The sequence below is a fragment of the Oncorhynchus gorbuscha genome, linkage group LG17, assembly GCF_021184085.1.
Source record: "Oncorhynchus gorbuscha isolate QuinsamMale2020 ecotype Even-year linkage group LG17, OgorEven_v1.0, whole genome shotgun sequence".
NCBI lineage: Eukaryota > Metazoa > Chordata > Actinopteri > Salmoniformes > Salmonidae > Oncorhynchus > Oncorhynchus gorbuscha.
The window spans coordinates 19,331,538-19,348,293 of record NC_060189.1 but is presented as its reverse complement, the minus strand read 5'-3'; positions in this window follow the sequence as shown (position 1 = coordinate 19,348,293).

Genomic DNA, 16,756 nt, shown 5'->3' with positions numbered 1-16,756 from the left:
GCCTTTTGCACACATTGTATATAGACTGCCCATTTTTTTCTACTGTGTTATTGACTTGTTAATTGTTTACTCCATGTGTAACTCTGTGTTGTCTGTTCACACTGCTATGCTTTATCTTGGCCAGGTCGCAGTTGCGAATGAGAACTTGTTCTCAACCAGCCTACCTGGTTAAATAAAGGTGAAATAAAAATAAAATAAAAAAATCTCAAATGTTACAGGGCTTGTTTACGGAAGACAGACGACCAGCTGGGATAATTAGCTATCTGTGGAAAGAACTGAAAACTGCTGTTCACAAATGCTCTCCATCCAACCTCACTGAGCTCGAGCTGTTTTGCAAGGAGGAATGGGAAGAAATGTCAGTCTCTCGATGTGCAAAACTGATAGAGACATACCCCAAGCGACTTACAGCTGTAATCGCAGCAAAAGGTAGCGCTACAAAGTATTAACTTAAGGGGGCTGAATAATTTTGCACGCCCAATTTTTCAGTTTTTGATTTGTTAAAAAAGTTTGAAATATCCAATAAATGTCGTTCCACTTCATGATTGTGTCCCACTTGTTGTTGATTCTTTACAAAAAAATACAGTTTTATATCTTTATGTTTGAAGCCTGAAATGTGGCAAAAGGTCGCAAAGTTCAAGGGGGCCGAATACTTTCGCAAGGCACTGTACAGGGAATAGGGGTGCCATTTTGGACAAATGTGTTTATCAGTTATGACATAACATGTGGAATGGTTACAGATGAAACGGTTGAGCCAACGTGCGCTAATGTGATTAGCATTATGTTGTAAGTAACAGCAAGCTTTCCAGGACATAGACATGTCTTGTATGGGCAGAAAGCTTAAATTCTTGTTAATCTAACTGCACTCTCCAGTTTACAGTAGCTGTCACAGTGAAACAAATACAATGCTATTGTTTGAGGAGAGTGCACAACAACAACAAAAACTTATCACGGCAACTGGTTCGATACATTCACCTCTGAAGGTAAATAAAGTACTTACATTCAGTAACCTTGTTCTGATTTGTCATCCTGAGAGTCCCAGAGATTCAAAGATTGACAGGTCGCTCCTACCAGGTGGCGTGGCGAGAATCTGTCTCCTCACCACGCGCTCTCACCACTGGTGTCCCCCAGGGCTCTGTTCTAGGCCCTCTCCTATTCTCGCTATACACCAAGTCACTTGGCTCTGTCATAACCTCACATGGTCTCTCCTATCATTGCTATGCAGACGACACACAATTAATCTTCTCCTTTCCCCCTTCTGATGACCAGGTGGCGAATCGCATCTCTGCATGTCTGGCAGACATATCAGTGTGGATGACGGATCACCACCTCAAGCTGAACTTCGGCAAGACGGAGCTGCTCTTCCTCCCGGGGAAGGACTGCCCGTTCCATGATCTCGCCATCACGGTTGACAACTCCATTGTGTCCTCCTCCCAGAGTGCTAAGAACCTTGGCGTGATCCTGGACAACACCCTGTCGTTCTCAACTAACATCAAGGCGGTGGCCCGTTCCTGTAGGTTCATGCTCTACAACATCCGCAGAGTACGACCCTGCCTCACACAGGAAGCGGCGCAGGTCCTAATCCAGGCACTTGTCATCTCCCGTCTGGATTACTGCAACTCGCTGTTGGCTGGGCTCCCTGCCTGTGCCATTAAACCCCTACAACTCATCCAGAACGCCGCAGCCCGTCTAGTGTTCAACCTTCCCAAGTTCTCTCACGTCACCCCACTCCTCCGCTCTCTCCACTGGCTTCCAGTTGAAGCTCGCATCCGCTACAAGACCATGGTGCTTGCCTACGGAGCTGTGAGGGGAACGGCACCTCAGTACCTCCAGGCTCTGATCAGGCCCTACACCCAAATAAGGGCACTGCGTTCATCCACCTCTGGCCTGCTCGCCTCCCTACCACTGAGGAAGTACAGTTCCCGCTCAGCCCAGTCAAAACTGTTCGCTGCTCTGGCTCCCCAATGGTGGAACAAACTCCCTCACGACGCCAGGACAGCGGAGTCAATCACCACCTTCCGGAGACACCTGAAAACCCACCTCTTTAAGGAATACCTAGGATAGGATAAAGTAATCCTTCTCACCCCCCCCTTAAAATATTTAGATGCACTATTGTAAAGTGGCTGTTCCACTGGATGTCATAAGGTGAATGCACCAATTTGTAAGTCGCTCTGGATAAGAGCGTCTGCTAAATGACTTAAATGTAAATGTAAATGTAATTCAAATGTAGGAACTGGGTTCTTTGAACCCCTGCTGTCTCTGGTTCCACACCACCCCGCCTGGTCATCTAGATGTGTGAAAGTTAGTGTATAAGCTAATGATCCATCATGTAAGGCATTCCTGGGAGTGTGTTAACTCACATTTTGTATTACCGTATAATTTTTGTATATTCTCTATAGTTATGTACATAAATGTGTCAATTGACCAATTCGGCACATTTTGGCAGACTTGATACAAAATATTGTCCTGTATTGCAACGCTTCACTTGATCAATCTAAAACTTTGCACACACATTTCTTCCATCTGGTGGCCAAAATCAAAATTGCGCCTAAACTGCAATATTATTTTTTGACCTTTCTCTTGCATTTCAAAGATGGGGGGAAAAAACAACAATTGAAAAAGCATGATTTTTTTGTTTGTATTATCTTTTACCAGATCTAATGTGTTAAATTCTCCTACATTAATTTCACATTCCCACACACTTCAAAGTGTTTCCTTTCAAATGGTATCAAGAATATGCATATTCTTGCTTCAGCTCCTGAATTAAAGGTAGTTAGATTTGGGTATGCATTTTAGGGGAAAATTGGAAAAAAAGGATCCGATCCTAAAGAGGATTTATTAAGAACGATAAGAACTTCTTTAGAGGGTATGAGTGGTGGCTGATGGGAGAAGCCAAGAAATTGAATCACAGCATCATGCTCCTAACTGAGCCAAATTACACATGATCTCTTTGTGGAGCTGGTGCTTAAGTGTTAAGTTGACTCATCTCACTTGGCAAAAACTGGTTGAATCAAAGTTGTTTTCATGTCATTTCTACCCCCAAAATCTGTGATGACATTCAATCAACATTGAATCAACTGACTGGATTTGCAAAAAGTATCAACATTTCTTATTTTTTGCACCTAAATCCAATGTCATGGTGAAATGTTTTGTTGATTTCACATTGAATTTACGTTAGTTGACAAGTCAACCAAATGTAAATCAAAACTAGACGAACTGACGTCAGAGCCCAGTGAGATGATGTATCCTGTTCAGAAGGTTAAATAGAGCTGAAATTGGATGTTTACATACAGTACACTTACGTTGAAGTCATTGACTCATGTTTCAATCACTCCACAAATGTCTTGTTATTTAACAAACTATAGTTCTGGCAAGTCGGTTAGGACATCTACTTTGTGCATGACACAAGTACTTTTTCAAAAAAATGTTTAGACAGATTATTTAACTTACAATTCGTTGTATCACAATTCCAGTGGGTCAGAAGTTTACATACACTAAGTTAACTGTGCCTTTAAACAGCTAGGAAAATTCCAGAAAATTATGTCATGGCTTTAGAAGCTTCTTATAGGCTAATTGACATTATTTGAGTCAATTGGAGATGACTGTTTTACTGTTCAATAGTCATGGTGTGCTGAATGTTTCAATGCTGAACAACCATAAATCCTAGGAGTACCGAAAATTAGAACCGGGCATTGAAAAGGTCCTTTCATAACTCAGCCCCCTGGTCTTGGAATTCCCTCAAAGCCAACCTAAAATTCCAGGACCTGGTGTCCCTGGAGGAGTTCAAAGGACAAATAGATGAACAGGTTGTTGAGACATGTAGTTTTTAGTTGTCACTAGTTTGCTTTGCCTTATGTAAGGATGCATGTTTTATTTCACACACACGGTAGGCCATCATTGCAAAATAAGAATTTATTATTGACTGACTTGCATAGTTAAATCAAATAAAACATCCACTTTTTTTCTGCTGTTGTATTTGTGCTGTTGTCTGTGTTGTCCGTTTTGTCTTACATAGTTTTTAGTTTGAGTTTTTAAAATCCCAGCCCCAATCCCCACAGGAGGCTATTTGCCTCATCACAGGCCATCATTGTAAATAAGAATTTGTTAATTGACTAGCCTGGTTAAATAAAATCCTCCCAACGGCCAGCGTCCCTGCACAAAGTGAGGGGATCCTCCCAACGGCCAGCGTCCCTGCACAAAGTGAGGGGATCCTCCCAACGGCCAGCGTCCCTGCACAGAGGGAGGGGATCCTCCCAACGGCCAGCGTCCCTACACAAAGTGAGGGGATCCTCCCAACGGCCAGCGTCCCTGCACAAAGTGAGGGGATCCTCCCAATGGCCAGCGTCCCTACACAAAGTGAGGGGATCCTCCCAACGGCCAGCGTCCCTGCACAAAGTGAGGGGATCCTCCCAATGGCCAGCGTCCCTGCACAAAGTGAGGGGATCCTCCCAACGGCCAGCGTCCCTGCACAGAGTGAGGGGATCCTCCCAACGGCCAGCGTCCCTGCACAGAGGGAGGGGACTCTCCCCACAGGCAGCGTCCCTGTGAAGAATGGAAACAATCCTCCACAACCACCTCCCATCATCCCCATGGTGGCACCAGAGGCCAACCCTCAGAGCCAGACTTGCAGTTGCTCGGTGTCTCAGCCTGAGATGCCTGCTGGCTCAGCTGGGTCTTTGGGATTGGAAAGGTTAATGAGGTTCATCTACCTGAGGATGGAGGCAAATCTGTCTGGAAGCTGTTATTTATACTATTTATATAAACAATTGAGTGGATTAATATTTTTATATGCGGCTTGATTTACATTGCTATTGTCTTCTTCCTTAGATTGACTGGGATCCAAAACTGAGCCCGTGTCTGAGGTATACACTTAAATTCAATTCAATTTAAAGCAGTGAATGACTGTTGTATTTCAACTGTGAGAATGGTACTAAGAATTTAAAAACAAGCTTGCACCACCACCTCCACCAATGCGGATGTATGGATATCAGGGCTCCCCTGATAGTCTCCCCAAAGGAATGAATCCTTACTATATGAAAGGTGAAAAATGCTTTATCTCCAAGACTGTACCAAGGCTGCATATCTGAACCCTGCTGGCACATGCTATAGCTTACAATATGGCAATTAAGGTCAAAGTGATTAAACTGCTAAGTACTTTTTGTGGGATAGGAAAAAAAACAAGATTAATATGTAGAAGATGTGCTCACCAAGGGCTGTAGGAGGCTTGGCTTTACCAGATGTTATTGTCCAATTTACCAATAGAAATGGCTAAATTGGTGAAGCATTGGGGCAAAATGGGTGCTGGCTTGGATTGGATAACAATAGAACGGGAACTAAGTTATCCTTCCACCCCTGTTGATACTCTGTCACATAGTCTTACAGGGGAGAGGTCTGTTGATACCCTGTTACAGTCCTACAGGGGAGAGGTCTGTTGATACTCTGTTACAGTCTTACAGGGGAGAGGTCTGTTGATACTCTGTCACATAGTCTTACAGGGGAGAGGTCTGTTGATACTCTGTCACATAGTCTTACAGGGGAGAGGTCTGTTGATACTCTGTCACATAGTCTTACAGGGGAGAGGTCTGTTGATACCCTGTTACAGTCCTACAGGGGAGAGGTCTGTTGATACTCTGTTACAGTCTTACAGGGGAGAGGTCTGTTGATACTCTGTTACAGTCTTACAGGGGAGATACTCTGTCACATAGTCCTACAGGGGAGAGGTCTGTTGATACCCTGTTACAGTCCTACAGGGGAGAGGTCTGTTGATACTCTGTCACATAGTCATACAGGGGAGAGGTCTGTTGATACTCTGTTACAGTCTTACAGGGGAGAGGTCTGTTGATACTCTGTTACATAGTCCTACAGGGGAGAGGTCTGTTGATACTCTGTCACATAGTCATACAGGGAGAGGTCTGTTGATACTCTGTTACAGTCTTACAGGGGAGAGGTCTGTTGATACTCTGTTACATAGTCCTACAGGGGAGAGGTCTGTTGATACTCTGTCACATAGTCATACAGGGGAGAGGTCTGTTGATACTCTGTTACAGTCCTACATGGGAGAGGTCTGTTGATACTCTGTTACAGTCCTACAGGGGAGAGGTCTGTTGATACTCTGTTACATAGTCCTACAGGGGAGAGGTCTGTTGATACTCTGTTACAGTCTTACAGGGGAGAGGTCTGTTGATACTCTGTCACAGTCTTACAGGGGAGAGGTCTGTTGATACTCTGTTACAGTCTTACAGGGGAGAGGTCTGTTGATACTCTGTCACAGTCTTACAGGGGAGAGGTCTGTTGATACTCTGTTACAGTCTTACAGGGGAGAGGTCTGTTGATACTCTGTCACAGTCTTACAGGGGAGAGGTCTGTTGATACTCTGTTACAGTCTTACAGGGGAGAGGTCTGTTGATACTCTGTTACAGTCCTACAGGGGAGAGGTCTGTTGATACCCTGTTACAGTCTTACAGGGGAGAGGTCTGTTGATACTCTGTTACATAGTCCTACAGGGGAGAGGTCTGTTGATACTCTGTTACAGTCTTACAGGGGAGAGGTCTGTTGATACTCTGTTACAGTCCTACAGGGGAGAGGTCTGTTGATACTCTGTTACAGTCCTACAGGGGAGAGGTCTGTTGATACTCTGTTACAGTCTTACAGGGGAGAGGTCTGTTGATACTCTGTCACGTAGTCATACAGGGCAGAGGTCTGTTGATACTCTGTCACATAGTCATACAGGGGAGAGGTCTGTTGATACTCTGTTACAGTCTTACAGGGGAGAGGTCTGTTGATACTCTGTCACATAGTCTTACAGGGGAGAGGTCTGTTGATACTCTGTTACAGTTCTACAGGGGAGAGGTCTGTTGATACTCTGTTACAGTCTTACAGGGGAGAGGTCTGTTGATACTCTGTTACATAGTCTTACAGGGGAGAGGTCTGTTGATACTCTGTCACATAGTCTTACAGGGGAGAGGTCTGTTGATACTCTGTTACAGTCCTACATGGGAGAGGTCTGTTGATACTCTGTCACATAGTCTTACAGGGGAGAGGTCTGTTGATACTCTGTTACAGTCCTACATGGGAGAGGTCTGTTGATACTCTGTCACATAGTCCTACATGGGAGAGGTCTGTTGATACTCTGTCACATAGTCTTACAGGGGAGAGGTCTGTTGATACTCTGTTACAATCCTACATGGGAGAGGTCTGTCGATACTCTGTTACAGTCCTACAGGGGAGAGGTCTGTTGATACTCTGTCACATAGTCCTACAGGGGAGAGGTCTGTTGATACTCTGTCACATAGTCTTACAGGGGAGAGGTCTGTTGATACTCTGTTACAGTCCTACATGGGAGAGGTCTGTTGATACTCTGTTACAGTCTTACAGGGGAGAGGTCTGTTGATACTCTGTCACGTAGTCATACAGGGCAGAGGTCTGTTGATACTCTGTTACAGTCTTACAGGGGAGAGGTCTGTTGATACTCTGTTACAGTCCTACAGGGGAGAGGTCTGTTGATACTCTGTTACAGTCTTACAGGGGAGAGGTCTGTTGATACTCTGTTACAGTCCTACAGGGGAGAGGTCTGTTGATACTCTGTTACAGTCTTACAGGGGAGAGGTCTGTTGATACTCTGTCACGTAGTCATACAGGGCAGAGGTCTGTTGATACTCTGTTACAGTTCTACAGGGGAGAGGTCTGTTGATACTCTGTTACAGTCTTACAGGGGAGAGGTCTGTTGGTACTCTGTTACATAGTCTTACAGGGGAGAGGTCTGTTGATACTCTGTCACATAGTCTTACAGGGGAGAGGTCTGTTGATACTCTGTTACAGTCCTACATGGGAGAGGTCTGTTGATACTCTGTCACATAGTCTTACAGGGGAGAGGTCTGTTGATACTCTGTTACAGTCCTACATGGGAGAGGTCTGTTGATACTCTGTCACATAGTCCTACATGGGAGAGGTCTGTTGATACTCTGTCACATAGTCTTACAGGGGAGAGGTCTGTTGATACTCTGTTACAGTCCTACATGGGAGAGGTCTGTCGATATTCTGTTACAGTCCTACAGGGGAGAGGTCTGTTGATACTCTGTCACATAGTCCTACAGGGGAGAGGTCTGTTGATACTCTGTCACATAGTCTTACAGGGGAGAGGTCTGTTGATACTCTGTTACAGTCCTACATGGGAGAGTTCTGTTGATACTCTGTCACATAGTCCTACAGGGGAGAGGTCTGTTGATACTCTGTCACGTAGTCATACAGGGCAGAGGTCTGTTGATACTCTGTCACATAGTCATACAGGGGAGAGGTCTGTTGATACTCTGTTACAGTCTTACAGGGGAGAGGTCTGTTGATACTCTGTCACATAGTCTTACAGGGGAGAGGTCTGTTGATACTCTGTTACAGTTCTACAGGGGAGAGGTCTGTTGATACTCTGTTACAGTCTTACAGGGGAGAGGTCTGTTGATACTCTGTTACATAGTCTTACAGGGGAGAGGTCTGTTGATACTCTGTCACATAGTCTTACAGGGGAGAGGTCTGTTGATACTCTGTTACAGTCCTACATGGGAGAGGTCTGTTGATACTCTGTCACATAGTCTTACAGGGGAGAGGTCTGTTGATACTCTGTTACAGTCCTACATGGGAGAGGTCTGTTGATACTCTGTCACATAGTCCTACATGGGAGAGGTCTGTTGATACTCTGTCACATAGTCTTACAGGGGAGAGGTCTGTTGATACTCTGTTACAGTCCTACATGGGAGAGGTCTGTTGATACTCTGTTACAGTCTTACAGGGGAGAGGTCTGTTGATACTCTGTCACGTAGTCATACAGGGCAGAGGTCTGTTGATACTCTGTTACAGTCTTACAGGGGAGAGGTCTGTTGATACTCTGTTACAGTCCTACAGGGGAGAGGTCTGTTGATACTCTGTTACAGTCTTACAGGGGAGAGGTCTGTTGATACTCTGTTACAGTCCTACAGGGGAGAGGTCTGTTGATACTCTGTTACAGTCTTACAGGGGAGAGGTCTGTTGATACTCTGTCACGTAGTCATACAGGGCAGAGGTCTGTTGATACTCTGTTACAGTTCTACAGGGGAGAGGTCTGTTGATACTCTGTTACAGTCTTACAGGGGAGAGGTCTGTTGATACTCTGTTACATAGTCTTACAGGGGAGAGGTCTGTTGATACTCTGTCACATAGTCTTACAGGGGAGAGGTCTGTTGATACTCTGTTACAGTCCTACATGGGAGAGGTCTGTTGATACTCTGTCACATAGTCTTACAGGGGAGAGGTCTGTTGATACTCTGTTACAGTCCTACATGGGAGAGGTCTGTTGATACTCTGTCACATAGTCCTACATGGGAGAGGTCTGTTGATACTCTGTCACATAGTCTTACAGGGGAGAGGTCTGTTGATACTCTGTTACAGTCCTACATGGGAGAGGTCTGTCGATATTCTGTTACAGTCCTACAGGGGAGAGGTCTGTTGATACTCTGTCACATAGTCCTACAGGGGAGAGGTCTGTTGATACTCTGTCACATAGTCTTACAGGGGAGAGGTCTGTTGATACTCTGTTACAGTCCTACATGGGAGAGGTCTGTTGATACTCTGTCACATAGTCCTACAGGGGAGAGGTCTGTTGATACTCTGTCACATAGTCATACAGGGGAGAGGTCTGTTGATACTGTGTTACAGTCTTACAGGGGAGAGGTCTGTTGATACTCTGTTACAGTCCTACAGGGGAGAGGTCTGTTGATACCCTGTTACAGTCTTACAGGGGAGAGGTCTGTTGATACTCTGTTACATAGTCCTACAGGGGAGAGGTCTGTTGATACTCTGTTACAGTCTTACAGGGGAGAGGTCTGTTGATACTCTGTTACAGTCTTACAGGGGAGCGGTCTGTTGATACTCTGTTACAGTCTTACAGGGGAGAGGTCTGTTGATACTCTGTTACAGTCCTACAGGGGAGAGGTCTGTTGATACTCTGTTACAGTCTTACAGGGGAGAGGTCTGTTGATACTCTGTCACGTAGTCATACAGGGCAGAGGTCTGTTGATACTCTGTCACATAGTCTTACAGGGGAGAGGTCTGTTGATACTCTGTTACAGTTCTACAGGGGAGAGGTCTGTTGATACTCTGTTACAGTCTTACAGGGGAGAGGTCTGTTGATACTCTGTTACAGTCCTACAGGGGAGAGGTCTGTTGATACTCTGTTACAGTCTTACAGGGGAGAGGTCTGTTGATACTCTGTCACAGTCTTACAGGGGAGAGGTCTGTTGATACTCTGTTACAGTCTTACAGGGGAGAGGTCTGTTGATACTGTGTTACAGTCTTACAGGGGAGAGGTCTGTTGATACCCTGTTACAGTCCTACAGGGGAGAGGTCTGTTGATACTCTGTTAGTCTTACAGGGGAGAGGTCTGTTGATACTCTGTCATAGAGTCCTACAGGGGAGAGGTCTAATAATAATAATAATAATATATGCCATTTAGCAGACGCTTTTATCCAAAGCGACTTACAGTCATGTGTGCATACATTCTACGTATGGGTGGTCCCGGGGATTGAACCCACTACCCTGGCGTTACAAGCGCCATGCTCTACCAACTGAGCTACACAGGACCTACAGGGGAGAGGTCTGTTGAAACTCCCAACCCAATTTTGTTATACTCAAAAGAAGTGTGGAGATCAGGACACAAGTAATTTTAATTTTCACATCTAAAACAAGGACACTCATCGTGACACAATCCTAGGCTACAGATAGGAAAGAAGTATGTGTACTGGAAACAATGGCTATTGAAAGGAATTCATACTATAGCTGTACAATGAAGTTTTAATGTCATACTCATATGCTACAAAAATATGTGGGAGCCAAGGGACATTTCTGGAAATATTTATTAACCAGCTGTCAACAAAATCCAGCAAAGAACCCAATAGCTGAGTATTTGGAAAACCCCAAACAATAAGCAATAATTTTTTACTCAATATTTAGTCATCTGCAGAGTAAAGACTGTAAAAACCTCAGAACAATATGGCAAATTGAGGATGATACCTGGTTGAAGATCTTGTCCAGCTCAGGGAGGAACATAAGTGAAGCCAGGAGGAAACTTACTTCATATAAAATACTACATAGCTTTTATTGGACCCCAACAAGGCTTCATCAGATGTGGCTGACCAACAGTTTGTCAGGATCTGGCCAGGGTTGTTCCGGTTTTTGGTCACTAGATGCCACCATTGTGCCTTTTGACCTTTTGTTTTCCCTTGATCCCCATTATTATTTGCACCTGTGCCTCATTTCCCCTGATTGTATTTAAACCCTTAGTTTTCCTCAGTTTTTTGCTCTGTGTTTGTATGTTAGCACCTGATAGAGGAATTCTAAATTACTTTATGCTTTAATTGCCAAAACCAATTCGCACTCATTTCTAATTCATTAATGAGTTGTAAGTTCATTAATTATGCATGAAGTAGATCGAGACCAGTCTTAAAAGCCAGGTAAAGAGCATTTAATTCCAGAGAGTACTAACTACATACACAGATTTCTACAGGTTATAAACTCAAAATGACATCATCAGTTTCCCACGATAGCCCCATTGTTTTTTTGTTTAGGTCCGGATATGCTTTCTACTCCCCTCATAAACCAGACATTACAACCTGTCTAGAAGATATACTTTTCTCTTACCAATGGAACAAAACCCAAACATTCTTATCTTGTCTGAAAAGCTTTTTCTCCCCCTTGACCTTCCCAAGAGGCACAGACAATCAAATTAGTTCTGCTTACATTTTCAGTAACAGCTTAACCAATAACTTTTACTTTTCATATCTTAACATAATAGTATTAGAATAAATGGTTCTAATCAATAATGTATACATAATTAATCATCTTAACTACGATTTCCTCTAACAGCACCCAGCCCTAGTATTCTGTGTTCTCTTGTTGATCCCAGTGGACTCGCTTGTGGAATTCTGTTTTTTGTTCTTGTTTATTTATTTTTGAGTATCTTTTGAGGCTTTTTATGCTATACCTACCACCTTGTGGATTTACCTTTTTGTCTTGGAGGATTACCTTTGTTCTTGTGGAATTCCTCATGAGGTTGTGGAGTTATATGTTTTCCTGAAGGACTTCACTTTTTTACTTCATTAATACACTGTCTCAAGTACTGCTGTGTCTGCCTCATCTTCTGGGTTCTGCCGACTATTTGTGGCTCAGTTGGTTAAGTGACTGTTTCTCACTCCGTAGACCCGGGTTCGTAACCGGGTCCTGACAGAAACACAGAGCCAAAAATGAACCCAGAGGCAGCCAGTTCCCAGGACCTTGTTGCCATGCTGTCCCACCACCAGGAGACTGTCCAATGCCACGAAGCCTCCCTGGTTCAGCAAGAGGCCTTAATGGCTAGATATTCTCATCTTCTGTCGGAGATGCTGACTTCCATAAAGCAGATATCTGATCGAGTTCCCGTCCCAGTACCTCAGATTCACGTACCCATGGCAGTTAACCCCCTGGCTGAACCTCGTCTTCCACCTCCCCAACGGTTCTCAGGTGATCCAAGTGCTTGTAAAGGGTTTCTCACCCACTGTTCTCTCTCCTTCGAGCTGCAACCGTTGTCGTTCCCCACCGACCGGTCTAAGATCGCATATATCATCACCCTGCTGTCGGAAAAAGCCCTGGCCTGGGCTACTGCTGTGTGGGATGCCCATAGTTCCTGCTGTGCCAGCTACTCTGCCTTTGCTGAGGAATTCAAACGAGTGTTTCAAGGCCCAAGCAGTGGTCCTGACTCAGCCAAACAGCTCCTGACTCTCCACCAAGGTCGGTGCAGCGTGACGGACTATGCCATCCAGTTCCACACCGTGGCAGCAGCGAGTGGCTGGAACAACAAGGCGCTCACGGTGTGCTTTCTGAAAGGCCTTTCCGACACTATCCAAGATGAACTGGCCACTCGGGAACCACCAGACAATCTCGAGTCCCTGATCAAGTTGGCCTCACGCATTGACCAGCGTCTGAGAGGGAGAGAACTCAACCGTAGACCTCTAGCCCCAATCAGTCCCAGCTCCGAGTCCCCACCTTTATCCTCGCTGGCTCCACCAGAACCCATGCAGATTGGATGCATCTCCCAGGCTGAGAGAGACCGCCGGATGAGGGAGCAACGCCGTCTATATTGCGGCAAACCGGGCCATTTCCGTTCCAACTTGTCCCGGGCTCCAGGGAAACGCTCTGTCCCGTACAGACCGGGGGGAACTGTAACGGGAAACATAACCTCCTCCCATCCGTCCAACTCCCGTCTGCTCATTCCAGTCACCCTTTCCTGGGACAACCACAAGCTTCACCTTCAAGCCTTGGTAGACTCTGGAGCCGCAGGTAACTTCATAGATGGTGTCTGGGCGAAGGAGAATGGCGTTCCCTCTGAACCTCTAAGTGACCCCATGAGGGTTACTACATTGGATGGAAGCCCTTTGGGATCTGGACTTGTCACTCATGTCACTACCTCCTTGCAACTTTCAGTTTCACAACACCAGGAATAGATGAACTTTCATTTGATCTCCTGTTCCGAGTTCCCTCTCGTCCTTGGATACCCCTGGCTTCACAGCCATAACCCTCACATCGACTGGTCTGTGGGCACTATAAAGCAGTGGGGTCCTACGTGCCAAGCTACTTGTATTTTCCCGAATTCCCCGAGTTCTACACCCGAGTCTTTAGAATCCATCGAACTGACCCGAGTTCCCGAGTGTTACCATGACCTCAAACTGGTATTTAGCAAACAGAGGGCCACCATGCTACCACCCCATAGACCTTATGATTGCCCCATCGAACTGTTTCCGGGCACTTGCCCCCCCACGGGTCGGATCTTTTCCCTATCTCCACCCGAACGAGCTGCTATGGATACCTACATCAAGGACGCTCTGGAAGCAGGCCTCATGCGTCCATCCACCTCCCCGGCGGGAGCAGGGTTTTTCTTTGTGGCCAAGAAAGACGGTGGATTACGTCCTTGCATCGACTACCGGGGACTCAATGCCATAACCATCAGTAACCGTTACCCGCTACCCCTTATGGCCACAGCCTTCGAGCTGCTCCAGGAAGCAGTTGTTTTCACTAAGCTTGACCTGCGGAACGCATACCATCTTGTGCGGATCAGACCTGGTGACGAGTGGAAGACCGCTTTCAACACGCCTACTGGTCACTATGAATACTTGGTGATGCCCTTCGGCCTGACCAACGCCCCAGCGGTGTTCCAAGCGCTCATAAACGATGTGCTTAGGGATATGCTTAACATATGTGTTCGTTTACTTGGATGACATCCTCATCTTTTTGAGCTCTCTTCAAGAACACACAAAGCATGTCAGACAAGTACTCAAACGCCTCCTAGACAGCCATCTGTACGTTAAGCCGGAAAAATGTGAATTCCATTCATCCCGAGTACAATTCCTGGGATTTGTAGTGGAACCCGGTCGAGTCCAAATGGACCCCAGGAAGGTAGGGGCGGTAGTGGATTGGCCCACCCCCAAATCCGTTAAGGAAGTTCAGCGTTTCCTGGGCTTCACAAACTTTTACCGCAAGTTCATCAAGAACTTCAGCTTGGTGGCAGCCCCTCTCTCAGCTTTAACCAAGGGTGGCAATGTAAGGTTTTTGTGGGGAAGAGAAGCTGAGACGGCCTTCCAAGGACTCAAGCAGCGCTTCCTCTCTGCTCCCATCCTGATACTACCGACTACGGATGAACCATTTGTGGTGGAGGTAGACGCCTCAGAGGTTGGTGTTGGAACTGTCCTGTCTCAGAGGGGTGAAGACAAGAAGCTTCATCCGTGCGCTTTCTTCTCACACCGGCTTACCCCGGCTGAGAGGAACTACGATGTGAGGGATCGTGAACTCCTAGCGGTTAAGATGGCATTGAAGGAATGGAGACACTGGCTCGAGGGGGCTTCTCACCCATTTCAAGTGCTTACGGACCACAAAAATATGGAGTATATCCAGCAGGCGAAGCGGTTGAACTCTAGACAAGCTAGATGGTCTCTTTTCTTCAATCGATTCCAGTTTATCCTCACCTATCGGCCCGGGTCGAAGAATCTCAAACCGGATGCCCTGTCCCGAGTCTACGCTCCTGCCATTCGAGATGACACAGACATGCCTGTCCTTCCTGCTGCTAAGATCGTGGCTCCGATCTCGTGGCAAGTTGAGGATACCGTGAGACGAGCTCAAGCTATTGAACCGGACCCGAAAGGAGGTCCTGCCAATCGGTTGTTTGTCCCCAAGGCAGTGAGGACTCAGGTCCTTCTGTGGGGGCACTCTTCTCGCCTCACCTGTCACCCGGGCGTAGGTCGCACCTTGGAGTTCATCCAGCGTAAGTTCTGGTGGCTTACCATAAGAGAAGACGTTGCCACTTTCGTCAATGCCTGCCCCGTGTGCTGCCAGGGCAAATCTTCTCACCTACGCCCGCAAGGACTCCTTCACCCTTTACCTGTTCCCCACAGACCCTGGTCCCATATCTCGTTGGACTTTATTACTGGCCTTCCTCCATCCCATGGCAATACTACTATCCTAGTCATAATCGACAGGTTTTCAAAGGCGGCCAGGTTCGTCCCTCTGACTAAGTTACCTTCTGCCAAGGAAACGGCTGAGTTGGTAATTAATCATGTGTTCCGAGTCTTCGGCATTCCTCAAGATATGGTTTCTGACAGAGGTCCCCAGTTCGCCTCTAGGTTTTGGAAGGCCTTCTGCCAACTCATGGGGGCTTCTGCCAGTCTATCTTCAGGGTACCATCCGGAGTCCAACGGCCAAACAGAGAGGATGAATCAACAGCTGGAAACCACCCTCTGATGTATGACTCGTAACAACCCGTCCACATGGTCGTCCTTCATTGTTTGGGCCGAATACGCGCACAACACCTTGCGCTCCTCCTCCACTGGTATGTGCCCGCACAAGTGTCAGTTTGGCTATGCCCCTCCATTGTTCCCGGACCAGGAGGCAGAAGTCAGAGTGCCTTCAGCCTTGAAGTTCGTCAGACGCTGTCGGCTTATGTGGAGGAAGACCCGTCTTAATCTTATGCGTTCCTCACAGAGGTACCAACAACAAGCCAACAGACGTCGCCGTCCCGGGCCTACCCTGCGCCCCCGGCCAGAGAGTCTGGCTCTCCACAAGAGACTTACCACTACGGGTGGAGTCTCACAAGCTGTCCCAAAAATACATCGGTCCCTTTAAGGTTGCCAGGAGAGTTAACCCAGTTTCTTATCGCCTACACTTACCCAGATCCCTTAAGATTAATCCCACGTTTCACATTTCCTTATTAAAACCTGTTGTTTTTTCTCCCCTTGTCCCGGCAGACAGACCTCCCCCTCCGCCTCGTGTCATTGGAGGCCAGCCGGCTTATACCGTCCATCGGATACTGGATTCCCGCCGGGTGCAGCGGTCCTGGCAGTATCTGGTGGACTGGGAAGGCTACGGTCCCGAGGAGCGCTCCTGGGTTCCTGCCAAAGACATACTGGACCCTGACCTCATTCGTCAGTTCAGGGCCCTCCACCCTGAGAGAGCTGGTAGGAACGTCAGGAGCCGTTCCTAGGGGGGGGGGGATTCTGTCAGGATTTGGCCAGGGTTGTTCCGGTTTTTGGTCACTAGATGCCCCCATTGTGCCTTTTGACCTTTTGTTTTCCCTTGATCCCCATTATTATTTGCACCTGTGCCTCGTTTCCCCTGATTGTATTTAAACCCTTAGTTTTCCTCAGTTTTTTGCTCTGTGTTTGTATGTTAGCACCCAGCCCTAGTATTCTGTGTTCTCTTGTTGATCCCGGTGGAC